General features: G+C 49.7%; 2 protein-coding genes across 2 annotated transcripts in view; one reads left to right on the forward strand and one right to left on the reverse strand.

Moving 5' to 3' along the window:
• LOC147737458 (uncharacterized) overlaps positions 1 to 12,075 on the reverse strand; it is a 153,034-nt gene extending 140,959 nt beyond the window's left edge. The window contains exons 1-2 of the mRNA XM_086929937.1: positions 11,915 to 12,075; positions 3,376 to 3,426 (exon numbers count right to left, since the gene is read on the reverse strand). The gene's annotated coding sequence lies outside the window, so the exon portion shown is untranslated. The remainder of the gene's footprint in view (positions 1 to 3,375; positions 3,427 to 11,914) is intronic.
• The window catches only part of LOC147737459 (uncharacterized), a 50,083-nt gene that overhangs the window by 4,718 nt on the left and 29,307 nt on the right, over positions 1 to 16,058 (forward strand). The gene's annotated exons all lie outside the window — the stretch shown is intronic.

Below are 16,058 nucleotides of genomic sequence, written 5' to 3' on the forward strand. Positions count from 1 at the left end.
GCCTGTGCGCTAAAATTATCGCCGCTTTATCGGCCGAAAACGGCCGATAAAGCGGCGATAATGGGCCTGATAATATGCTCTGTGGAATTCCAATCGAAGCCCATGTTAGATGTCTTCACATCTAACATGTGCTTCGATTGGAATTCCATAGAGCATATTATCAAGCCCATTGTCGCCGCTTTATCGGCCGTTTTCGGCCGATAAAGCGGCGATAATTTTAGCGCACAGGCTTGATAATATGCCCCTTAGTTTGAATGGGAGGAGTACTGCCTCGACAACGTGTCAGCACCACGAGTTTATAATAATCAACGGAGTGTTAATATGTCCAGTTCACATGTAATTACTGTTATTGATACTAAAGCTGATCTCTGTGTTCGTAATAAAGATACAATCCCAGTTGGCAGAAGTGAATGTAACACCACTCTTACCTTCGATACTCCAAATGGCATTTCATTTGTGGCCTCCCGAAATACGTATTTTATATGTGGAAATAAAGGCTATCATCGTCTCCCTATGGGATGGTTAGGAACATGTTATATATCTTTTGTATTACCCCCTGTGTTTATTGCCCCACCTATGTATCATAACAATTACATCCTTTATCACGACTTCATATTGAATAGGGCAAAGAGAGCATTAGTCCTTGAAGACATTGACCAAACGGACACTGCGTTGCAACAATATGTCGATTTTAATTTGGGCCTGTTTTCTTTTGTTGGGGCTGCTCTAAGTAGTCGAAAATAAGACGGTTAACTCGTGTTGTAGAAGCTGTTGCTAATGATATTGCTTTTGCTCTAGGAAACTTAACTGAAGAACTTCAAATTACTAGAATTGTAACGCTCCAAAACCGGATGGTTTTAGATGTAGTATTAGCTGATCGTGGAGGAGCATGCCGCATTATCGGAAGTAGCTGTTGTGTATATGTGCCAGATAATTCACCTTCTGTGTACGATGCAATATCCAAATTACATAAAATTGCTGCTGAGATACATCCTGATAATGGTACATGGACATTTTCGGGGTGGTTTTGGTCAATACTTAGTACCTGGGGTTGGAAGTTACTGACGATTCTATGTGTAATAATTGGGATATTATTCTTTTTATGCCTCTGTATCCAGTGTGGCCCTGTATTATGCTCTATGTGCCTTTCTGCTTGTATTCCATCCAAACGAGCTTTTGCTAAACATGAACAAATGATTCATAAAGAAGTAGCACAAATCATGTCTATTGATATTGAAGATGAGTACCCCGATTACGTCCACTATGAGGTAGATTCAGCTAAATGCTAAAAGGGTCGTCTGTCGTAATTTGACGGTGATCGAGTTAGCGTTAAGCTTTGCTACACGTACCTTTCCCTTATCTGGACTATAGTTGTCAGACGCCATTTTGTATGTATCGGCGGCCATTTTAGAGAATGCGTTGCCTCATGGTCAGCATGCCCTTTTGTCCTTCCTCTGTACCACTGACCACTCGAGTTTGCCCAGCAACAGGCTATTTTTAGTAATGGTCAAGCTCACACATGCGCAGTTTAGATTGAGCAGTCATCACTTAGGAATGTTCCGCCAAACTGACCAGCGGTGTTGTAGCTCCTCCCACGAGTTGGCTGTGTTCCAAAAATGACCATATATGTACCTAAAACTCTGTAACTGTGTACCGCCTATGTTTTATTGCTGTAAAACTGTATAAAAGAAGGACTTGCACCGATGTTCGGTGTGATACTTCTTGCATTACCGAAGGGTGCTGTAGGAATGTACCACCACCCCATGGGGTCTTAATAAACTTGTCTTTTGCATTTTCTAGTTTCCGTGCCAACAGTTCTTATGTTGTAGAGGGTATTCTGCGGAGAATGCAGGCCTGGAGAACCCGATACCACAGTGGGAGCGCACGAGACGCCGTCGCCGTGAGCATGCACGCAAGCTGAGGGTCGCCGGAGAAGACACGGAGCCAGATGCCGAGACTGACCCACTGCAGAGGGAGAAGGACACGTGGAAAGAGCCCGGTGAGTAGGGGGGGGGAATGTGTGTGTGCGCGTGTCTGTGTGTGCGGAGTGGTGCTTAGTTGTAGGGGGGAGGGAGGGTGTGTGTCTCTGTGCGCTTGTGTGTGTGTGTGTGTGTGCGCGGCGCGGGGGTGTCTCTATGTGTGCGTGCATGTGCGCTCGTGTGTGTGTGTGCGCTCGTGTGTGTCTGCTTACAAGGAGCTAAAAGGGAGACAGGAGATGGTGAACGCGCGTGTGACCTGATCTGATCCGATTCCGCTAGGCTGCGCATGCCCATCTCTTGTCTCCCTCTTAGCTGGTTGGCGTGTTGACGCCTGAGCGTGTTTAATTACCTACTGACAAACATGAATAATCAAGAACATGAGTTTCTGGAAAACTATCAAGCACAAAATGAGAATCAGCCGCCCTTCACACCCAGGAAATCCTACTCTATGGCAGGGTGCTGCCTGCCACTATATTGCAGGTTACTTCCAACATAATCTGATTTATACATACATACTCCAGGGTGCTGCCAGCTATCGGGTCTGCACATAGCAGTCTGGAGCCACTCAGGAAGGAGGTAAGCTCTACATTTCATCTTAAGGAAAGGAAATTCACATGGTACGCTCCTGTCAGATGTCTGCGTTCCTTCTCAGCTAATCTGATTTGTGCTCCCTGTGTGACTAGGGTCCGTATGGGTGGTAGATACTTCTCATTCACAGCATCCACACTTTGGAATGCCCTTCCTTTGGAGCTGAGACTAATAAATAACCTGTCAAGTTTCAGAAAAGCACTGAAAATGAGGCTGTTTCCTAGAGATTCGCTCCCTACTGTTGTGGGTAGTATTCGCAATAGCTGATTGGTAACTCTAAGCGCCAGGATACCCTTTGGGTGATAGTGCGCTATATAAATGTACCTACATTATATTAAGCCCATAGGTTACATTCACAGCCAGATGGGTCCGGAGAACTTTATCTGCGCTTTACCTGCACCGAGCAGATAGACGTAGCTCATCATAGGCTGTGTTGTGTGCTGGGTGATGCCTGGCATCTTATTATCGTTGGCGGGAAGATGAAGCTCTGATAGGAGCTACTACAAGAAGAGCAGAGAAACAGGACCACAGATCGCCACAGAGCGACAACTGCCCAGAAGCGGAAGAAAGAACTCTGGAACGGTAAACCTCATACACCCTGGAGATTTTCCTGGATAAGCAAATGATGGTAATGAAATAGAAACTGCAGCATTAATGTCACACACTACAACATATTTCCCTTTAAACCAAAGGTAACAGCCTACAATAAAAAACTAACCAAAAAGCAACAAAACTAGAAAATGCATTTCCAAATGATGCAAAAGAGAAACAGTTAATACGATTGAAAAATATTAAACTTTGTTGGTACCTTAGTAATGTGCTTACATCTAGGCTTCACTCCATCTGCAGCAATAACGCTCTGAAAGGAGAAATTACTGCAGTGAGTCTCAGAGTCTTCAGTGTTACTGGTCTCAGTCACGAAGACTGTGGTGTCATAAGATAACTTTCTCTTATTTGGCTTTATAGTTCCACCAGGCACGCCATCGCTTTTAGCAGACATGCTACTGTCAGGAACATCATAACTTCAGGCAGACCAACACTCACATTGGGTGAATATTCAACAAGCACGGTCTCGGCTTGCCAAGCAGAACAAAAGAATCGGGTCTCATAACCATACCCAGAGCCACAGTTAGCTCTGCCGCGACTTGAGAACACCCAAACACCTCAGCACTTAAGCACCAGTCCCAGGGGAGACCATCTGTGAAGTCCTTGTTAACTGGCACCACTCCTGGGTCAGCACAAGCAGCATCATGGACAGCGTCTAACACCGCTACCACAAACATTCATGAACATCCAAATTCTCATCACCCAAACTACCCAAAAATGGCTTTCTAGATAAGCAGCCAACCCTGTAGTGTCTGTCTCTGTGCACTAATTTGATGTCAAAGTTGTAATTTTAAAAACAGCCATAGCAGCCTTACAGGGGCCTTACTGACACCATTAAGGATGGATTCAAACCAAAGGGCTGTGGTCTGTGAACTTCAAAAGATGCATGCCCCCAGATCTCTTCTGGACAATAAGAAATGGTGAAACCATTCAGAGGAATTGGTGACATCATAAATCATGTAAAAGGGCAGTAAGCTCACTCCGTACCCTCAGAAAAACAGAGCGCACTCTATGAATGAGAGGTACTGCCCGAGTTTTAAGTTTGATACAATGCTCAACCCATTCACGGCTCCCACTCGGTAAACATCAGGCGAATGTAGTAAAGTATTCTTAATGTCATTGGCATCAAAATCTACATTAGATACCAGCATGTCACTCAACACCACTGCATTATCAGGACCCGGCCTCATAGCGAAATCAACTTAGTCTGATTCTGCCATCCCATCCCTTACCTTCCATTGATAGTTACATACATTTTTGAGGTAATCTTTTAACCCAATCATTCCAGCGGACTAACAAAGTAATTCAGTATAAATCGATATCCTGCTCACCTAAGGCTTTGGGATTTATATTGGAGCTACTCAGCTGTTTCTCTCATCTCTAGTTTTATCAAAGGCTACATCACACAAAATCTTGATGGGTAGTCCTGAATCCGCCATTTCATTTAACAGCATTGTACCAGCATGAACCATACACAAGGACACATTACCTGTCGCATGAAGGTGGAACGAACTATGGAATCAATTTCTAAAACTAAGTTATTCCCTCTGGAGACATTCTTCCTCATGAACATCAATTGTGCCGACTTTTACAGTAGTGCATACACTCATACTGCTTGAAAATGCCCCAACACTGCAACACTGTCCTTGATCCGGGCATTTCCCATTACTTCCCACGTGTGCCTTAAACCCACACCTGTAACAACTGCCATAATGAGCTTTCTCAGCCCAATTCCCATTTGTTCTGTCTCTGGAGTTCACAGAACAACCCAGAGCAGAATGCGACTCACTGGTGATGCGCCCTCCTCAGAGGTCAGTGTCTTAGATGAAAGCGTGGAGTGCTCTGTGCTTTTAGGAATGTTCACCTCTCGGGGAGAGTTGGGTTCCTGCAGCTCAGTAATCTCTCCTATAACTTCTTAGAGAAACAGTTAAACACAGACTCGTCTCTGCTACATACATCCACTCTGTTCTCAAATTTGCTTGGGGCTGTCAAAATGCAAAGAGCTGCAATATATTCATCACACTTCCCTGACTACCGTGTTTTAAAAAGTTGTGACGTTCAAGCGTGATGCTTGGTTCATCTCTAAACTGAATTTTTTAGAGGTTCTGTTCCGGAACGATACTCGTCCCATATTCCAAGTGCTTCAACCCTGGTAGGTTATCAACTGCCTATTTGCAGATAATTTCTAAAAACTCTCTGCTAGTTTCTGCAAGAAATTGAATTATTATTAGTGGTGAAAGAGGAAAAATCACAACCCCTGTCAGAGTGAATTCTCAACGCCATTAAAAGTAACCTGGAGTCAACCCCCTGGTACCTAAGGCACGGAACAGGCAGGCTTAACTTAGGGCAGTATGTAAAATATTTATGCAGAAACCAAAACAGTAAAAGTCAAAATGCAAAACAATAAAAATAAAACAAGCATTTGCAATGCAATAGGTCTCGCATTAGGAAAGTTTGAGCTATTGGTCTTGTAAATGACCATTTTTTTTATTTATGTGTTGGTTTTGAAAATAGCTAAATTAATAGCTTTGTCATTTACAATGCCAATAGTTATAACTTTTGCAAATGTGACACCTATAACCTGGGGTTGCGCTGTGGTGGTGCTGTAGTGGTGCTGAGTGGTGCTGAGTGGTGCTGTGGTGGTACTGAGTGGTGCTGTGGTGGTGCTGAGTGGTGCTGTGGTGGTGCTGAGTGGTGCTGAGTGATAATGTGGTGGTGCTGAGTGGTGCTGTTGTGGTGCTAAGTGGCGCTGAGTGATAATGTGGTGGTGCTGAGTGATAATGTGGTGGTGCTGAGTGATGCTGGGGTAGCGCTGAGTGGTGCTGTGGTGGTGCTGAGTGATAATATGGTGGTGCTGAGTGATAATATGGTGGTGCTGAGTGATGCTGGGGTGGCGCTGGGTGGTGCTGTGGTGGCGCTGAGTGAAGCTGTGGTGGTGCTGAGTGGTGCTGCTGAGTGGTGCTGTGGTTGTGCTGTGGTGGTGCTGAGTGATAATGTGGTGGTGCTGAGTGATAATGTGGTGGTGCTGAGTGATAATGTGGTGGTGCTGAGTGATAATGTGGTGGTGCTGAGTGATAATGTGGTGGTGCTGAGTGATAATGTGGTGGTGCTGAGTGATAATGTGGTGGCGCTGAGTGATGCTGGGGTGGCGCTGAGTGATGCTGTGGTGGTGCCGAGTGTTGATGTGGTGGTGCTGAGTGATAATGTGGTGGTGCTGAGTAGTGCTGTGGTGGTGCTGAGTGATGCTATGGTGGCGCTGAGTGGTGCTGTGGTGGCGCTGAGTGGTGCTGTGGTGGTGCTGAGTGATGCTGTGGTGGTGCAGATTGGTGCTGTGGTGGTGCTGAGTGGTGCTGTGGTGGTGCTGAGTGGTGCTGTGGTGGTGCTGAGTGGTGATGTGGTGGTGCTGAGTGATAATGTGGTGGTGCTGAGTGATAATGTGGTTCCGCTGAGTGGTGCTGCGGTGATGCTGAGTCATAATGTGGTGGTGCTGAGTGATGCTGAGTGATGATGGGGTGGTGCTGAGTGATGCTGGGGTGACGCTGGGTGGTGCTGTGGTGGCGCTGTGGTGGTGCTGAGTGGTGCTGTGGTGGTGCTGAGTGGTGCTGAGTGATAATATGGTGATGCTGAGTGATAATGTGGTGGTGCTGAGTGATAATGTGGTGGTGCTGAGTGATAATGTGGTGGTGCTGAGTGCTAATGTGGTGGTGCTGAGTGATGCTGGGGTGGCGCTGAGTGATGCTGTGGTGGTGCTGAGTGTTGCTGTGGTGGTGATGAGTGATAATGTGGTGGTGTTGAGTAGTGCTGTGGTGGTGCTGAGTGATGCTGTGGTGACGCTGAGTGGTGCTGTGGTGGTGCTGAGTGATAATGTGGTGGTGCTGAGAGATAATGTGGTGGTGCTGATTGGTGCTGTGGTGGTGCTGAGTGGTGCTGTGGTGGTGCTGTGGTGGTGCTGAGTGGTGCTGAGTGGTGCTGAGTGGTGGTGCTGAGTGATAATGTTGTGGTGCTGAGTGATAATGTGGTGGCGCTGAGTGATGCTGGAGTGGCGCTGAGTGGTGCTGTGGTGATGTGGTGATGCTGAGTGGTGCTGTGGTGATGCTGAGTGGTGCTGTGGTGGCGATGAGTGGTGCTGTGGTGGTGCTGAGAGGTGCTGTGGTAGTGCTGAGTGATGATGTGGTGGCGCTGAGTGATAATGTGGTGGTGCTGAGTGATAATGTGGTGGTGCTGAGTGATGCTGGGGTGGCGCTGAGTGGTGCTGGGGTGGTGCTGAGTGATAATGTGGTGGTGCTGAGTGATAATGTAGTGGTGCTGATTTGTGCTGTGGTGGTGCTGAGTGGTGCTGTGGTGGTGCTGAGTGGTGCTGTGGTGGTGCTGAGTGATAATGTGGTGGTGCTGAGTAGTGCTGTGGTGGTGCTGAGTGATGCTGTGGTGGCGCTGAGTGGTGCTGTGGTGGTGCTGAGTGATAATGTGGTGGTGCTGAGTGATAATGTGGTGGTGCTGAGTGATGCTGTGGTTGTGCTGAGTGATGCTGTGGTTGCGCTGAGTGGTGCTGTGGTTGCGCTGAGTGGTGCTGTGGTGGCGCTGAGTGGTGCTGTGGTGGCGCTGAGTGGTGCTGTGGTACTGCTGAGTGATGCTGTGGTGGCGCTGAGTGAATGTGGTGGTGCTGAGTGATAATGTGGTGGCGCTGAGTGATGCTGGGGTGGCGCTGAGTGATGCTGGGGTGGCGCTGAGTGATGCTGGGGTGGTGCTGAGTGATGCTGGGGTGGCGCTGAGTGATGCTGGGGTGCACTGAGTGGTGCTGTGGTGGCACTGAGTGAATGTGGTGGTGCTGAGTGATAATGTGGTGGCGCTGAGTGATGCTGGGGTGGCGCTGAGTGATGCTGGGGTGGCGCTGAGTGATGCTGTGGTTGCGCTGAGTGGTGCTGCGGTGATGCTGAGTCATAATGTGGTGGTGCTGAGTGATGCTGAGTGATGCTGGGGTGGTGCTGAGTGATGATGTGGTGATGCAGGGTGCATAAAGGCACAAAAAACGAGTCTAACAGAGGGCAGAAAAAAAAGGAAAAACGAGTCTAACAGAGGGCAGAAGGGCACAAAAAACGAGTCTAACAGGGGGCAGAAAGGCACAAAAAACGAGTCTAACAGAGGGCAGAAGGGCACAAAAAACGAGTCTAACAGGGGGCAGAAAGGCACAAAAAACGAGTCTAACAGGGGGCAGAAGGGCACAAAAAACGAGCCTAACAGGGGGCAGAAGGGCACAAAAAACGAGTGTAACAGAGGGCAGAAAGGCACAAAAACCGAGTCTAACAGAGGGCACAAAGGCACAACAAGTAGGCTGAGGTGGCATTGATAAGTGTATTGTGAGTGTTGAGGTAGACATAGGTGAGTTAAAGCAGGGCTGGTTTTGTACGCGAGGTGCATAGAGATGTAGAAAGAGGGTAAACGGGAGGTAAAGAGGAGTGAGGTAGAAGAGATGAGATAAAATAAGGAGAGATGGGATAGAAAGATATGTGAGTGAGACCGAGAGAGACAGGCAGAATGTAGTAGAGAGGTGAGACAGAGATAGAGAGAAAGGGAAACGGAGAAGCGAGGTAAAGAGATGAGCATGAATGTTGTGATTGGTGAGGTAGAGAGAAAAGATAAATGAAGACCGATTGGGAGGTACGGGCGTGAATAAAGATTGTGGGAATGACTGCAGAGGGTGCACTAATGGGGCGTAAGCACTCACACATCCGCTCACCCACCAATGTAGCCATTCACACCTACACTTACTCTCCAGTACATCCGCTGGTTCCAACAGTAGTTGAGTGCAAGTTCGGTAAATCATGAGTGCCAGTCCAGCAGAGGCTCAAGGCGAGCCCCACAGATCATTAGTGCGTGTGCCCCAGATCAAGAGTGCCAGCACCACAGAAGATAAGTGATATCCCGCATGGGGGAAGCCAAGCCCTACAGGGGCCGAGTGCGAGCTCCACATACCCTTTTCTGCAAGGCGCACAAAGTGACTGTTGTATTTGGAATCAGAACTGCCAGTCACTGCCATCTTCGGACCTGCAACCCCCGCCTGCTCTTCAAGGGCACATTTAAAAACGCCAGCCCTTGGCAGCCTGAGCCGACAGGCCTTGCCTCAAAGGCCGTGTGAAGGGCTGCCTGCAGCAGGGTTGACATCGCATCGCACGCTGCGGATTACACACATGTAAGTTAAATAATCCGGCTGGTGATTCTATTTTTCCTCCGGAGAGGTTAGAGTTTTGTTGTCTAGTGGCAGTTATGACTGACCAGCATGGCTAGTAGCTCTGAGGGTTAATTATCCTGCTCCAAAGAATGCGTACCAGGCTTTTATCGCAACTATGACTGTATTTTAGGATTATAGCAATGAGTTACTGGTTTTGTCATATAGATCCGTTTGGTACTTGTGTTACGTCTGGTGCACTACAACACCTAGCACTGATCTGGGGGAGTGGAGGGCCAGGTGCTGTGTATTCAGAAATAACATGGGTTTAAAACCACCTGCTGCCAAATTCATTGTGTGTACAAGAGTTCTCAGGCAACAATAAAAATGTAAAGATGCCTCCTGTGAATAATATTTCTGCTGGAGCGAGATCAGCGTTTTGTCTAGTGGCAGTTTTCCCTCATCATGAAGTAGCAGAGAAGGGTAATGTGACTGCTATAAAGAAAGTGTGCCATGCAGATCACTTAACTCAGTGTTATGTGGCCAGCTCAATGAGTTACTGCTTTCATTACAGAGGTCCTTTTGTTACTTGCAGTTCATGAGTTACAATCCTAATAGAGCACAGTTAGGTATGAACTCTCTTCAAGTACCTGCATTCAAACTGTGTGTTACAGGTTAGAACATTCTTTTCCGCCCCAGTCTTTTATTATCCTAATGTTGCTAAAAAGGGTTCGATGTGCATTCTTTTTTAGTAAAGCCAATCACTGTAGTACGCTTTTTTTTAAGTCATGAGTTTGTGCTTCTCCAGACCAAACACTCTTAAAATATGCTGCCTACCAGTATGGATGACGTGATTTCTACAACTTGTAATCCTCACCGTCATATGTAACATTTCCTATAGTCTGATTTACACAGTTATGATTCAATGTCTCTGTATAATGTGTGTATGATGTATAGTGCTCTGACACCCTACACTGGTATGAGGAGCGCTATAAAACAAATGAAATGTATATGAGAGAGGTAAGTGCCTCTTCATAACTTGATTTTGATAGTGACAAAGTGTCACACATTTGGTTGTTGGAAGTCACATGATCCTAGATGCCCTAATATTGGCATGATCCTTCACCTACATTAGCCCCCTACACTACATAATTACAGGCTCTTAGGATTGAACCTTTGTCTAGTTTCAGTTCTGGTGCAGAAGGAGGGTTTCCTTAAACAAAGGCCTTCTATAACATCTCAGATGGGCTCATACATTATGTATGAACATTATCTATGTACAACGTTCATCCCTTACGTCTTCCTCAGTCCGACAATGGCCCATACAAACCACACAAGGCGAAAGAAGCCCCAGATACTTTTGGGTATAAATACACCACATCTTGCCATAGTAAGTTAGAGGAGACTGTGACTTCCCAGCTGACACACTGACACACTGACCAGAGGCGCCGAGGCTCCTTCATGCAGACGCTCCAGCTAGCAGTGGTCTAACATCCCTCGCGGGGGTGTTAAACTCAAGACCAGAATGGGGTCCCACATTTTTTCATTACTAGGTAATGGTGTTGAGAGAGATCTGGGCCTAAATCCATCGTTTTTTTGCACTTCGCACCACCCCAGTTCAGACATGGCCATATGCAAATCAGTCTGACCCTGTGCCTCATGGGAACAGTCCAGCCCGAACTGCCAAGCCATGTCTTTCCTGGACCGGATTCTGGCATTCACACCTACAGGCCCCACCCCCACAGGACCGCCCCCGCCAGAGGAGGAACATTCACACCCACAGGCCCCGCCCCCGGCAGAGGAGGAGCATTCAGACCCACAGGCCCCGGCCCCAACCACAGGCCCCGTCCCCAGCAGAGGAGGGGCTTTCACACTCACAGGCCCCGCCCCACCCCCGGCAGAGAGGCGCATTCATGCGCACTCTGAAACTAATCACTCAATTCCCCCAGGCTGGGCGGAGTTATTGTTTTGATCCGCCCTCCACATTCACAGGCCCCTCCTCACACCTACAGACCCCGCCCCGCCCATATTCACAGACCCCGCCCCAAACCACAGTGGCCTCCCCACACCTACAGACCCCGCCCCTCCCATTCACAGGCCCCGCCCCCACTACAGTTCTTATACTTTACTTAACGCTCTCCGACCGCTGCCTCGAGGCCATTTCGTACCTTCCATGTGCGCTCGCGCTGTGAGAGGCGGAGCCACGGCCTGGCACTGAGGGGCCCCGAGGGCCCCGCGCGACTCCGGCTCAGAAACACAAACATGCAAGCAACGCGCGGGACAAGAACCGCCGAGAGGATCGTGCAGCTGCGCATGCGCTCACGACTCTGCCTCCAGCAGCAACTCCGCATGTGCGGAGGACAGACGCTGCCTTCCGCAGTAGAGCGAGTGTTAAAGAGGGGCTGGGATTAACCACTGCGCATGCGCTAAAGGGAAGCGTACCAATGCAGTTTAGAAACTGAGATAACTGCAGCCAGGCTTAAATTACTCAAGCGCCGTGCAACTGCGCATGCGCTGAAAACAGACACTGTCTCCAGCATGCGCAAAGCGTACAGTAACTGGGATTAGAATGCCTCACCTCTCCTTGAACACCGCTCAGTGGAGGCTGCAGGGACTGGGGAAGAGGTGGGGCACGCTGGGGGCCCGGATGCCTGTGAAGAGTGTTTCCCGGTGTGTTATTGCCCCCGAAGCGACGCGCGTGCTCACGGCGCTGCACCAGCCACCATCGCGCACGAAATAAAACATGGCGTCTCTCAGCTGCGCATGTGCGGAGCGAGCATACCACTTCCTATCGCTGAGTTAAGACCTTGCCAGTGTACTATCAATAGACCCACCCCATCTGTCTTTACACCCCCCGCGTTTCCACGCACGCGCATAATTCTGCGCAGCCGCACTATGGTCCATGTCTTGGCTGCATGTATTTTTAAGCTCCCCACTCTTCTGCCGGTTTAGTGCGCATGCTCGTGATTGCACTTTCAGTTTCAAGATCCAGACACCGGAGTCACCCTTTCGCAGAAAAACTCAAACACAATGATATAACGCAATGTAGGCAGACACGGCCTACAAGAGCAGGAGAGAACTGGGAACACTGCTGCGCTTTAACAAGAGATTTAACAGCTAACTGTAATTTACGTATTATCCATATTAAATATATACAGCTGTCCTATATGACCAAGCATCTGCACAGATCTGGTTTGAGAGTTGGCCGCTGTAGGCGATGCTCACACACCTGGCGTGGTATTGTGAAAGAGTTTTGGGCACGATCCTGGAAGCGGTGGGTGGCACCTGCTATTGTGTCAGTTGGGACTTATTGGACACTTAAAACCACAGGACTGGCAGGTGCACTTTTGCTAGCAAAGAGGAAAGTGGTCTAAACTGCGAGGGCAGAGATGTCCCCAAATTGCAGCACTCTTTAGTGGATATCATATGGTGTAGGGATCAGTGAACCAGTATGTGGAGGGGTTCCCAGGACCGTCCAGACCGAAGGACATTTGGGCCCCCTTTAGTGCATATTTGCTGACAAATCAATGTGAAAATTCACCTGATGGCTTACCCAACGTTTGATCTTTCGGCCAGTTCCTGACCCCCTCATGAATATTCTATGCTGTATAAGAAACAATATTTTGTGTAACCGCCCTGAGTACAGTAAGAGCAATGTGATGTACTTTTGTATGGGTTATGATTGGCAAAATCAATCAAAATTAAATAAAGAAGACCTGGCTTTTTGACCAACACATAGCGCCCAGATACCCCTAGTGATGACAGTGCTGCGCTATACAAATGCTAATTGATTGATTTGTGTTTGTTTTTATCCTATTAATATTACTAACAAAAGATAGGAAAGGAGGCCTTTACATTCCCTGGGAGCTTTGCTCTTAAAGGCGCTCATTTCATAGCAGCAAGTTATTTTCAAGCGGAAACACGTACTTTATCAGTACAACTTTTTTGTCACCAATTTCTTTACAGCACTTTCATGCACCCAAAGCTGAAAGCACAGTTTTTAAATAGTTGAAATAAATAACGTTAAGAAAGAGAGACAAGGAGCAGAGAGATGGGGGGACTGGAGGCAGGCATGGCTCGGCCGTTACTCTCAAAAGCCTTAGGTAGTAAGTACTCAAAACATATGAAGGTCTCACCAATGAGAAAGAAAGAAGGAATTGGAAGGGTTAGAAATAGAGAAATAATACATTGAAGTGAGTGGCAAAGAGAAGAACGGCTTCAGGAAAACAAGAAAGGAGGCGCAGGCAGGAGACTGTCTGTGGGAGCCTGAGAGGAGACAGGCGCAGGGAAGAGACAGTCTTTGGGGGCCTGAGAGAGAAGAGACAGGCGCAAGGAGGAGACAGACTGTGGGAGCCTGTGAGGAGACAGGCGCAGGGAAGAGACAGTCTGTGGGGGCCTGAGAGAGAAGAGACAAGAGCAGGGAGGAGACAGTCTGTGGGGGCCTGGGAGGAGACAGACGCAGGGAGGAGGGCAGTCTGTGGGTCCTGAGAGAGAAGAGACAGGCACAGGCAGGAGACAGTCTGTGGGGGCCAGAGAGAGAAGAGACAGGAGCAGGAAGGAGACAGTCTGTGGGGGCCTGAGAGAGAAGAGACAGGAGAAGGAAGGAGACAGTCTGTGGGGGCCTGGGAGGAGACAGGCGCAGGGAGGAGACAGGAGCAGGAAGGAGACAGTCTGTGGGGGCCTGGGAGGAGAGAGGCGCAGGGAAGGGACAGGAGCAGGGAGGAGACAGTCTGTGGGAGCCTGAGAGAGAAGAGACAGGAGAAGGAAGGAGACAGTCTGTGGGGGCCTGGGAGGAGACAGGCGCAGGGAGGAGACAGGAGCAGGAAGGAGACAGTCTGTGGGGGCCTGGTAGGAGACAGGAGCAAGGAGGAGACAGTCTGTGGGGGCCTGTGAGGAGACAGGCGCAGGGAGGAGACAGTCTGTGGGGGCCTGAGAGAGAAGAGACAGGAGCAGGGAGGAGACAGTCTGTGGGAGCCTGTGAGGAGACAGGCACAGGGAGGAGACAGTCTGTGGGGGCCTGGGAGGAGACAGGCGCAGGGAAGAGACAGGAGCAGGAAGGAGACAGTCTGTGGGGGCCTGGGAGGAGACAGGCGCAGGGAGGAGACAGGAGCAGGAAGGAGACAGTCTGTGGGGGCCTGGGAGGAGACAGGAGCAAGGAGGAGACAGTCTGTGGGGGCCTGTGAGGAGACAGGCGCAGGGAGGAGACAGTCTGTGGGGGCCTGAGAGAGAAGAGACAGGAGCAGGGAGGAGACAGTCTGTGGGAGCCTGTGAGGAGACAGGCACAGGGAGGAGACAGTCTGTGGGGGCCTGGGAGGAGACAGGCGCAGGGAAGAGACAGTCTGTGGGGGCCTGAGAGAGAAGAGACAGGAGCAGGGAGGAGACAGTCTGTGGGAGCCTGTGAGGAGACAGGCACAGGGAGGAGACAGTCTGTGGGGGCCTGGGAGGAGACAGGCGCAGGGAAGAGACAGGAGCAGGAAGGAGACAGTCTGTGGGAGCCTAAGAGAGAAGAGAAAGGAGCAGGGAGGAGACAGTCTGTGGGAGCCTGAGAGAGAAGAGACAGGAGCAGGGAGGAGACAGTCTGTGAGAGCCTGTGAGGAGACAGGCACAGGGAAGAGACAGTCTGTGAGGGCCTGAGAGAGAAGAGACAGTAGCAGGGAGGAGACAGTCTGTGGGAGCCTGAGAGAGAAGAGACAGGAGCAGGAAGGAGACAGTCTGTGGTGGCCTGGGAGGAGACAGGCGCAGGGAGGAGACAGTCTGTGGGGGCCTGAGAGAGAAGAGACAGGAGCAAGGAGGAGACAGTCTGTGGGGGCCTGGCAGGTGACCGGTGCAGGGAGGAGACAGTCTGTGGGAGCCTGAGAGAGAAGAGACAGGAGCAGGGAGGAGACAGTCTGTGGGAGCCTGTGAGGAGACAGGTGCAGGGAAGAGACAGTCTGTAGGGGCCTGAGAGAGAAGAGACAGGCGCAGGGAGGAGATAGTCTGGGGAGGTCTGCAGAGGGAAGAGACAGGAGCAGGGAGGGGACAGTCTGTGGGGACCTGAAAGAGAAGAGACAGGAGCAGGGAAGAGACAGTCTGTGGGGGCCTGTGAGAGAAGAGACAGGAGCAGGGAGAAGACAGTCTGCGCAGAGGTCGAGTAGGATGAGGGCGACAGTTTCTCCGTTGTCCAGTAGTGTTCGGATGTCGTCTGTTGCTGCGATGAGGGCGGTCTCAGTGCTGTGTTTGGCTCGGAAGCCGGATTGTGAGGGGTCGAGGGATTTGTTGGATTCGAGGAAGGCGGCAAGCTGATTGTTGACAGCTTTCTCAATGACTTTGGCAGGGAATGGGAGGAGCGAGATGGGGCGGTAGTTCTTGAGTTCAGTGGGGTTTGCTGTGGGTTTCTTCAGGAGGACACTGAGTTCGGCGTGTTTCCAGCTTTCCGGGAAGGTAGCGGAGTTGAGGGAGCAGTTGATGACATCTCGGAGATGGGGTGCGATAATGGAGTTTGCTGTGTTGAAAATGTGGTGGGGACATGGATCGGTTGGTGATCCTGAGTGGATGGAGTTCATCAGGCGGATGGTCTCTTCGGTGGTGATTGGGTTCCAGGCGCACAGGTTGTTAGGTGGGTGTTTTAGTTCGGAGGTGGGTGGGGTGGATTGGAATCCGGCCTGGTTAAGAAAGCTGTTATGTATGTCTGCGATTTTGTTGTGGAAGAATGAGGCTAGGGAGTCGCAGAGTTCTTGGGAGGG

Source organism: Lissotriton vulgaris, chromosome 1_1, assembly GCF_964263255.1.
Source record: "Lissotriton vulgaris chromosome 1_1, aLisVul1.2, whole genome shotgun sequence".
In the NCBI taxonomy this organism is placed as follows: domain Eukaryota; kingdom Metazoa; phylum Chordata; class Amphibia; order Caudata; family Salamandridae; genus Lissotriton; species Lissotriton vulgaris.